Genomic DNA, 10,866 nt, shown 5'->3' with positions numbered 1-10,866 from the left:
AGTCCACCTTCAGAAAATTAACATTAAGAAAGCTCGGGTTTTACGTAAAATTATTAACAAAATGATAGATTAGATAGGAAAATTATATAAAGAGAGTATTTATTTCATGCAAACTATCCACAGGTAAACAGTTTTGGTTCACTGGGAATTTATACAAGCCATGACATTATTCTTGATAATACTGATGACATTGACTTTCTAAATGATCGTGCAGGTAAATTGTTTGTGGTTTGCGCTATATTGTAGTAAATAATAGATTTTTTTATTGATAGTGCCAGTTGTTTTGCATGATTGAAAATTTGATCAATACTACGTGTACATATTAATTGGTACTGCGAGAGCACACAGATGTTAGAATGCCATAACGAGCATCGACGATCGAAAAGTGCTTATTCATCTTGAAGATGGCATAGACGGCATTTATGTTGCCTAATGATTCTAAGAACATGAAGTTATTATAGTTAAATTACCAGAGAATTCAATTATAACTTTAAATCATTAAAAAATTATTTTAGGCAGAAAACAAATAATGGACCATGCAAAACTTTTTCCTGCAGGTGTAAGCCTGGGGTACGTACAGTTTAATATATATACAACCACAAAACAAATTTTGGCGCGTATAACAATAAGTTACACGTACGTTTTCCTGCAATAAGTCACTAACGCATCATTTAATGTTTAAGACAATAGTTTCTCTATCAATGAGCATTGAGACTGGTAATTTTAATAATTTATTATATAATTTGGCATTTTATCAAAATTTGGCTGTCCTTTATTAGCCTACAGTTTTTTTTAAATTTTTGTTTCTATTCTGCATTGCCACCTCAAAAAACAGCATAACTGGTGATTCGGGAACTGCAACATTCTATATTCTGACAAAAAAAGGGTTTTTGTAAATATTTTAATGAGTTACTCAAGTTTCTCAATAAGTCAAGTTGCAAATAAAAATATTGAGTTATCTGATGTAAAGATGCATTCATTTTTAATCATTTCTTTTTTAGTAAATATGTGTTACAGTATTTAAAAGTTAGGGTCTTGTTACTGCGTAAATTTGACTCTATTAAACATCTACTGATTATTTCCTGTCAATCTGTCTAGTCTAATCATATCTGTGATCTCAGATCATATATTCAGTTCTCTTTGTAACAATCAGTTTTGAATGGACGAGTGAATTCTTAGCAGTACTGAGGAGCTTTGCTCCCTGCATGCTTTGCGTGCCAACCACTTAAATTTTTTTAATTTAACATATTTCTAATATTATTTAATCTAAATCAAAGGATTAAATTCTAAAAATAAATATAAGCTCAAACGAATAAAATGACCTCGATTAGCCTATAGGGCGCTAGATTAAACTAGCGCTTGTTTACTTAATCTCATATGTACATTTAAATGTACCGCCTTTTGTCCCTCACGATCAATCAGATCACAGCGTATTCTCTCGATAGTCACGTGGTACTGATTCTTTTAGGATAGATTTAACATTGAGCTATGTAGTAACTTAATAAATTTGCTTCTGCATTATCAATTGCGTGACCTCAAACTCACTTTTTTTGAAAAACTGCCGTTATGAGACTCAGGTAGTACGTAAAAACTTCAACAAATGTCATAACTTTAACGTAGTAAAATATTTTGCCCTAATATTGCAAGAGTGTAAACAATTAACGATTACAACATCCATCACTATATTAAACTTGTAACAAATGTTGAATGTATTTTGACATCAATTTATACTGAAATGTAAAATCAGAGAGACAAGTAATTTTTTCTATCAATTATTAAATACTTTTTACATCATGACTATGCTTGTGCCAGTCGAAGATAATAAGGTAGAGCTCTGAATAGTGGTTCAGATCCTAAATTTGATGTGCTCTTCTTAAATAAAAAAGTAAAAAAACTTCTGGGACTTACTAATTTATGCTTTTTCTATTTTATTTAATACTTTGAAGTTACCATAAGAGATTGAGAGTAAGTTAAGTTGTGTCCTTGAAACAAATTTAAGACTTAATTATGTAATTAAAATTACACCACGCCTGTAAAAGTTTGCGTTTGGAACAAATGCTAGGTTGAATATAGCAATTCAGCCATGTAAGGAAAGCACAAGCAACCTTGCCCACTATAGACTTATTTTAAAAGTAATGCAAAGAGAAACAAACAAACAAAGATCATTGGATTGGGTTTGGACGATGAAAGCAGCAGCCTAAATATTATCACCATGAGTACTCTCGTGTAGGATAAGGATCATCATTTGTATTAATTGTAGAAGATCTTTTTATAAGCCTAATGGTTCATATAACTTAAAATTATTAAACACACAACAGAAAATTTAGTTATTTATAACTTTATTCTTTGCAAGCCTCTGAACAAATTGTTACTTTTAAATAATAAAATGTAGTATAATAAATAGTTTTTTAGTAACAAGATTAAATAAAATATTATATTGTTTTAACAAACCATCAGTCAAAATTATAATAAAGTAACTGACATATTACAATGCATTTAACAAAAGACGTATCACTATCTCACCGTCAAGCAGTTCGTGGTAAATAAAATATCTCACAAGAACATACGATAAAAGATATACTATGTTGGTAACTACTGCACTACATTAGACAGAGGCATGTATAAACATGTATGGTAAGTCAGACGTCAGTGTGCCATTTTAAATGTTATGACTATCACACACACACACACACCACACACACATACGTACAGAGAAAGATAATTATCGATGAATGTTGACACATTACCACTCATTGAACAAATTTAAAGAGAAAGTAAACTGTAAGTAAAATCAAACAAAGTCTTTAGGTAGGAGCTCGCTCCTGAGATACAAAAATTAAAATTGTTCCTTTGTGGAAATCTACAAGTTCTGCTTTCCATTTAGAAATTTAGGCGTTATGATACAATGAGTAATCAATTGAAAAATTTTATAAGCTTCGTCATTATTAAATTACCTCAAAAAATGTCTTTAAAGTTACAGAAAAACAGACATAAAAACCTCCTCCGCTTCGAAAAGTATCTTAAAATCTAAAAATTTTGGTTGAAAGTGAGAATTAGGTGGTAAACTTTGTAGTAACGCTGCCTATTAGATAAGTAAAATACTCAACACATTCCGTTTAAAGTTGTCCCTGAAAAGGTCAAAATAGTCTAAGTATAGCTAAAAATGCGCTTATTAGTTTATTTTTTAGGTTTATTACAGTGTATGGGTAACTCCACCGCACGCTCCTATGGTAATTCTTTCTTATTCTAAGCATTTTCTTTTTTTCTTTTGGCAAAGGAAAAATTTTTCCACATCAAAACTTAATGTTTTATACAGATCAATTTCTAATTTAATTGTCAACTAAGGATTAGATGAAATGAAAACAAAATAAACTTATTACTAAATTCTTGAATAAATTTTGAATAATATTAGGACTCATACACTTGATTCTTTCATTTCTTAAATTTATTTAATATTATTTTAATAAAAAAATTATGTTATCAATCACTATACTGTTCACTTATATTGATTAGGATAATTAGTACAGTTCTCAATAAGCGAATGATTTAATTAATTTTATTTTGAAGGATTTGAAATACTCCGAGGCAGTTTGAATTTCGCACTCAGATACAAAAATTAAATTTCATTTCCAACACTAATTTTCACTAAACTATGAATGAAAAAATTTTAAATCTTCCTACTCATGAATTTTCTTTTACGTACATGTGGTAAAGCTAGGGTAAAGTATTAGTACAGCCGCAAGAGTTAATCATGGATGCTAGGCCTATCATGAAAGAGGGCACGTCATTTAAGGTCGTTTTCAGGGCCCTTTGGGTTTCTCGAGAACTGCTCGTGGAATCAACCCTGGTACTATGCCCGAGGACCACTTACGCTCTACCTAGTTCCTCGACTACTTGAAGATACGTCGTCACCACGCTATAAGTGGTCAAGCACCAAAGATCCAAGTAGATATCTGTTAGTAGTGGTAATTCACTACTAGTATACTTACATTGATGCTTACAATATTGGCTTTCGTGTCCTATCCTTTTCCTCTCGATTTGTGCGTGTCACGGTTAGTACCAGTGCAGGGGAGAGATCCAGGTCTGGGTAGGCAGCGTATTTCCGTGGAAGTCCCAGGCTCGCTGAAGAAGAATATATCTTCTTGCGCGTCAGCACCTTTTATAGCTAACTTTCAGGTAATTCACCACCGTGATCCATCTTACTACACACTATTGATTAAACATATTTGCTGATAATCCTTGCACATATCTTATGCAGCTTCCTGCGCATGATTGATACCTTACGATATTTGATTCACGCCGACTCTTCAATTTTCAACTTGATGAATTTAAGGTAGAGAACTTAATACTGTTCTACAAGAATTAATAGAAATCAGACTACAGTGTAAGTTTTTCGTTGAATGTAGAAATTATAACATGTTTTCAAAGCATATCCAGAACGGATGGAAAATTTATAAATGATTCACATTTCAAAAGCAAATCTGCAATAACCACAAATCCCTAAATCAAACTCATTACTATGAAAGCCATTCTTAAAAATGAAATTGCTAATGTTAATACTCATGTACGTTATTTAACTAATACAATTAAGGAAACAAAAAATGTATTTATTGGAAATGATGTCGATAGCAACACAATCACACTTTTTAAAAATTACATTTTTTCTAAAATATTAATAGATTTGACTACTATCAGCTTTAAATTGGAAAGAAAATGTAGCAACTTACCTTATTGGAAGTATAACTACATTGTGGATAACAATAAATTCATTATATACAATTAGGCATTAATAAGCGATCAGTTGATAAGTCAACATACCTAAAGAATAACATTATCGTCTACTCCCACCTTACATAACGACTTAACTGCAAAGTGGGTTTATAATCTTCCTAATGCAAATATTTCAGAACTAATCGTTGTTATCGTAAAACTATCGTAAAACCAAACTGTTTAATTTTACAAGTAACATTAATACTAAATCAAAGCTTGAGGTTTTAAAACTACTAGAAGCAGTACTTTTTTTTTCGTTTCAACGCTGATAAAATTAGAAATAGCATTTTAAAAACCTTTGAAAAAATGTTTTTAGTCTACTTCCAAACAAAAAAGAAATTAATTATTAACAAGCAGACAGAGACAATACCACAGTCATCATCGACAAATTTGAATATATTGACTGTGTTGAAAAACAACTAAATAACGATTAATATTGAAATATTCATACAAGTACAAAAAAATTCGCCAAAAGAACTGATCAAACATATGAAAATGTTTGTAAAGTGTTAGTATGATTTAGTAAATATTCTCCGCTTTATCATAAAACGGTATACATAAGAATAAAAAATGTATTTTATAAATTCTTAGATGGTAAAAAATGTTTCCTGATAGACCAGTAATGTACTCGTAATTATAATGTTGCAGAAGTTACTTGGCTTTATTAGGGCTTTATTTAAATTTTTGTCTTTATCTTTGTCGTTTTCTGATTAAAATCCCAATGAGTCTGGTAGGGGTCCTTATAAAAAAATAAGTAAATTTGGTTTATTAAGGCTAAGGACTCAGAAATTTTTATAGTCAAAGCCTGTCTAGATAATAGAGGAGTGTTAGATGCAGGTTAGTCACGCTGTACATGTATTCTTTCTTACATGCTGTTTCTCTCACTATGTTGGCACTCTCTTCATCATTATTCGCCATTTCCAATACATCTGTTCTCTCCTCTCTGTATGGGTATATAGTCCAATGGTTTCATTAGTGCTTTTGCTGTCATCAAATTTTTTGAACAAAGTTCTTTATGTCGCGTACTCGGGGGGCCAGAATTTTAAAAACGACAGATTTGATGAAACGGAAGTGGCTTACCAGAAGTCTCTTCCTCCTAAGTTTCCCCCCTTACCCCGTCGCCCTCACCATCAGTCCCCTACACACTTTCTCTCACTCCACCCTATATCTTCTAACCGTGCTGCGCTACTCTCCTGCACACCTTGGCCCACCACTCCCCTTCACACTCCGAAGCAATTAATTTTTAAGCGAATTTTGATTTTATTTTCCCACAATAACTTTTATTTGACTTTGAATTTCTTTCTTTTACAATCCTAAAAAAAAAAAAAATAAAAAAAAAAAGCACTTTCCAATAAAGAGATTTGAGCCCTTGACCTCCTGCATACGAGTCGAGTACCTTACCCACTCTGCTACGAGCGCTGCCGACTATAGAAATTCGGTTTCTTGTACTTATCGTGTGGTTCGTAACTTATTTTTTATTTTCATATGCATTCACTGATAATACTTTCAACTAATGATAAATTATTTATTTAATTATTTTTTAAAACGAAGTTCTTCGAAGTGCTTGGGGGGCTGAAATTTTAAAAACGACAGATTTCCATAAAACGGAAGTCACTTACTAGGGGTCTGTTGCTTCTAAAAAAAATTTTTTTCCAAACAATACATTTAAAAAAACAAAAAATTTAATTAGCATAAATATGATTATGTAGATTAAATCGATAAAGGCGCGTTATTACGCATTACATATAAGTATTTTATGCATTTAATGCATTTGATGCATAAAATACCAACTGATTATTTTCAAACCTGATGTTTTTTTGGCATTAAAATAATGCTAATAATTACTGTTATAAATAAATTACTTAATAAATAAATAAATTATTAAAATAAACATATACAATAGAGTTAAAGAACGTATCAATGGTTTTTAAGGGTGCTTATTTCGAATTCGACAAACAAATTATGTTACAATGTCACATAATAATGTAAATATAATAAATTATTAAATCTATAATAAATAAATTATGTAAGATCATTATATATGTATATTTCGAGTTACATATCATTTTAATGGTTTGTAAGGGTGCTTGTTTCGAATTTGATAAGCACATAATGGCAAAATGTCATTGAGTAATTACATAAAAATAGAACAAAAATTGTATTAATTGGCTGTACAATTGCAAAAAAATAAGTGAGAAAACAAATTGAAAAAAAAATTAATGAAATGAAATAAAAAAATTAAATGAAATGAAATCAAAACAGACAAGAAAAAATATATTAGAATGAAAAAAAAATAAAACAAAAAAGGGAATAAAAAAAAACAAAGATTTAATAGAAAAATAAAAAAAGAAATAAAATAAAGGAAATACAAAAAAATAAAAAAAAGTAATAGAATATAATATAAAAAAATCATTAAATGAAATATAAAAAAAAATAAAACTAGAAATGAAAAAAAAAGTTAAGCAAGAAATAAAAAAAAAATTGAACAAGAAATGAAAAAAAAAATTAATAAAAAAAGAAATGAATAAAAAAATAAAACAAGAAATGAAAAAAATTCAAAAATAAAAAAAAGTAATGGAATGGAATATGAAAAAATAATAAAATGAAATACGAAAAAAAATAAAACAAGAATTAAAAAAAAAAAAAAAAATTAAAAAAAACAAATTAAAAGAAACAAACCAGGGGGTATAAATGGGTCATGGGGCTCATGGTAAGAGCAAAGTTCTTTTTCTTTTTTTGTTTTATTTTTTTTTTCATTTCTTGTTTTTTCTCTTTGCCAGTATATTGTTCAGAGCCCTACCCTTACTCTGCTTGTTTATGGCAACAAGTGATTAAAAGTAGTTATTCTGAAGATGTAAATTAGTATATTCTTCGTTATCGTTAACTGTAAAAGTCTCTAAATATTTTTCTTTAATGCTGCCTTGCAGTTGTATGTATAAGTATTTTCTAAATTTTTATGTTATTAGAAATATGCAGTCACAATTTACGTATTCTATGTCAGACTGGAGAAATTAACTTTAAGTGGATCAATACATAGATCTTTCAACGTGGAATTTTGTAATCATGGAGTTAGCGTGATGGTAATTGTTATTTGCAAAAAAAAAAAAAAAATGAAAGAGTTAAATAGACAGTTTCTTTGTACTTCCATTGGAAGGTCATTGATTGGCTCAAAGATTTTTTTAGATTCTGCACAGTTCTATGTGTGATTGCGCGTTGCTAAGCTCTCACTCTCTATTTTATTTTTAATTTGTTTATCTTCATTTAAATTATAAGTATTAGCTAAGTTTTAAATGTTCTTATACTCAAAGAATGTTGATTTCCCTCTGTTGTTTTATTTGCTACAGTTGCTTAGGCTAGTAAAAATCCCTAATATTATGTTTGTGCCAGCTTTTTATTTGTTGTTTATGTGTCTTATACGGCTAAAACAATTTTTCTGTACAAGAATTATTTGTCCTGCGTTCAAGTAATTTGTTCAAGTTATTTTCCGGGAACCTTCTATCTTGATAAGTGTAACTCCTACTATAATTTTGGTTGTTGTACTTGCCATTATTGTATCTATTATCGTTGCAGTCATTATTCTAATTGTTATAGTTGCTTTTATAAGAATTTACCATATTAGTGCTCACGTAATTGTTACCATAGTTGTTTCCTCTATAACTGTTATTATAGTTCAGGTTATGAATGTTTTAGGAGTACGTATTATAGTAATTATAATTGATATGATTATTAAAATTATAACTGATGATAGTTGAAACTTTCTCTTCTCTGATTATAGTTATCACAATTATTGTTATTTTTGCTTATATGTATATCGTTATAGCTTATTTTTTATTCTCTGCATCTTATTAGAAAATAACATTCTTTTGTGCCAAGACATGTAATATATGACGATATGCAAAATCGTTTGGGTGTTCGTCTTCTATTCTTAATAAAAAAAGCAGTGCCTCGATTTTCGACAGTGTTATTTGACATAATCTGAGCTTGCTTTCTATTTTAAGATGGCTTTTATCGCATTCCCTTATGTTTAGGGATAAAACTACGTCACTTTGTTATTATATGAAGTCTCTAAATAATATGTATATTTTTTTTTTGCCTTTCCTTTCTTGTCGTCTTTCAAAATAAAATTTTTTTTCTGTTTGTGTTGTGTCTGAGTCGTGGATTGTAATGATTCTGTTATACAGATTACCTACACGTTTGATATATTCCTTGATAATTCTGCCTTTGTACTATCTTAATACTTGTAATTTTTTACATAACTTGTTTTTATAGATGGGGCTGACTATCTGGACTAATATTCTAGTTACCTGCTCATGGAGAGGTACTTTAACAGGGTCACCATAAAACATTGGAACTATACAATATAAGGGTGAAGTTAATTGATCTTGGACATTTCTGTAATTTTTATTTGCCCAGCATGGGCCGAATTTCTCTGACGCATGGAGTGACAAAAAGAGTTTTGCTTACAGCCATTATCATTCTAAGTTACGTATCTTATTATTCTGGCATATTAAACTTTTTATTTGTCTAACAGTAGTAGGACTTGTGTTCATATTAAATCTAGAGTCGTTTTTCCGTGTATCTGTCGTGCCAGTGGATTTTTGACTGTAAAAGTATGGATGATATTTGGTTTATGTATTGTAAAATAGCTTGTGCAGCTGCTTTTGTTATTATTTAGTGTGATTTTTGTTGTTGTTCAGGCAGTGTGTTTTATGTTTTTTTGATTCCTTTTTTGTTGCGTAAGTGGTAATTCCATGTTGGGTGAGAGTGGTTGGTTTGCTACAAGATTGATGTCTTTTTCAGAGTAATTTAGCGTCAAATTTTAAGGACTCTGCGTTATGTTGATTTATCTATAAGTTATGTGATTTTTCTTCTTGTCTAACCTTTGGAGTTGATTTCTTATACATTTTTATCATAAATAAATTCTGTCAATTGCCATCTTCATTTTACACAGTTAAGGACTCTAGGTCATACTTTGGAGTTATTTTGATTATCTCGCTTTCTATCAAGTTATTTCGTATGCTGTTGGATATAAACTTGTATTAATCTGATTCAAAAACTTATGTCATTCTAGGCTTTGTGCATCATTGTTGTCAAATACGTCCATTGTAGTCATTGACGGAAAGATAATAAAAGAAGAGGAAGAAAAAAAAAGAAAATAGATTTTAATAGTAAATCGTTTGGATGAGATAATCAAGTTTCGAAATCTTTAAAATTTTAAGCGGCTTATGAGTTGTCTCGGATGTCTTTAGTGAGTATTATTAATGTAGTGTTACTCAGCTCATCAGTTAATATTTTTTTATTATTATGCTATATATTTTTTCGAAAAGACTAAGTTATGTTCTGTGAATATGGACTAGTTAAAACACCTGCTTTTTAGAAGTACAACTTTCTTGTTAAACCTTTTCTTACGCTATTGCTGTTATGACGTATGTGTTACCTTTGTTTTTCTTTATTCTCTTTTTATATGACAGTGACGGTATTATCCGTAGGTATTATGTATTTTTTTTTAACTTATTGTCTTGTGTTTTTTTTTTAATTTAAGTTCTGTTTGTAAGTATATTTTATTTCTGTCGGAATTATTAACTAACATTTCAATTATTATGCTATTAGATCCATAGGTTACTTACCACATCATGTATATAAGCCCACAAGTCTTCTCCTTTCATCGCTTTGCAGTCTTACTTAACTTGTCTGTTTTCATAAATATTCTTATAATCGCCTATGTGTGTATAAATTTAATTATGAGTGAACAAAATTATGGATAAGAAAAAACTCTGTTGCAGACAGTAGACATTGAGACGTGATTTTCATACGCAAAAAAGATTTTTCAGCGTTGATTTCCGTTTATTTTTTGTCACTGCTTCCCAAGCACTGATTCCAAATTTATCTCTGTATCTTCTGTATTGTAATAGAGCTTTTATTTTTTTGTGTTTAACTTGGAAAAATAAAGCAAATAAAGAAAGAATCAAAGCAAGCTCTTCAAGCCAACCACCAGTGAGTATTTCCTGGGGCACACCTTCATCTCTGAAGATCTTTCTGGCTCAGAGTCTTCGCCATCTCAAGCCTATGTTACTATTAAATACCGAAGTCTCTTGC

This window comes from Copidosoma floridanum, unplaced genomic scaffold (assembly GCF_036245765.1).
Source record: "Copidosoma floridanum isolate Cflo_tuat_1 unplaced genomic scaffold, Cflo_Japanese_pri ptg000034l, whole genome shotgun sequence".
NCBI lineage: Eukaryota > Metazoa > Arthropoda > Insecta > Hymenoptera > Encyrtidae > Copidosoma > Copidosoma floridanum.
This window is presented reverse-complemented; position numbering follows the sequence as displayed.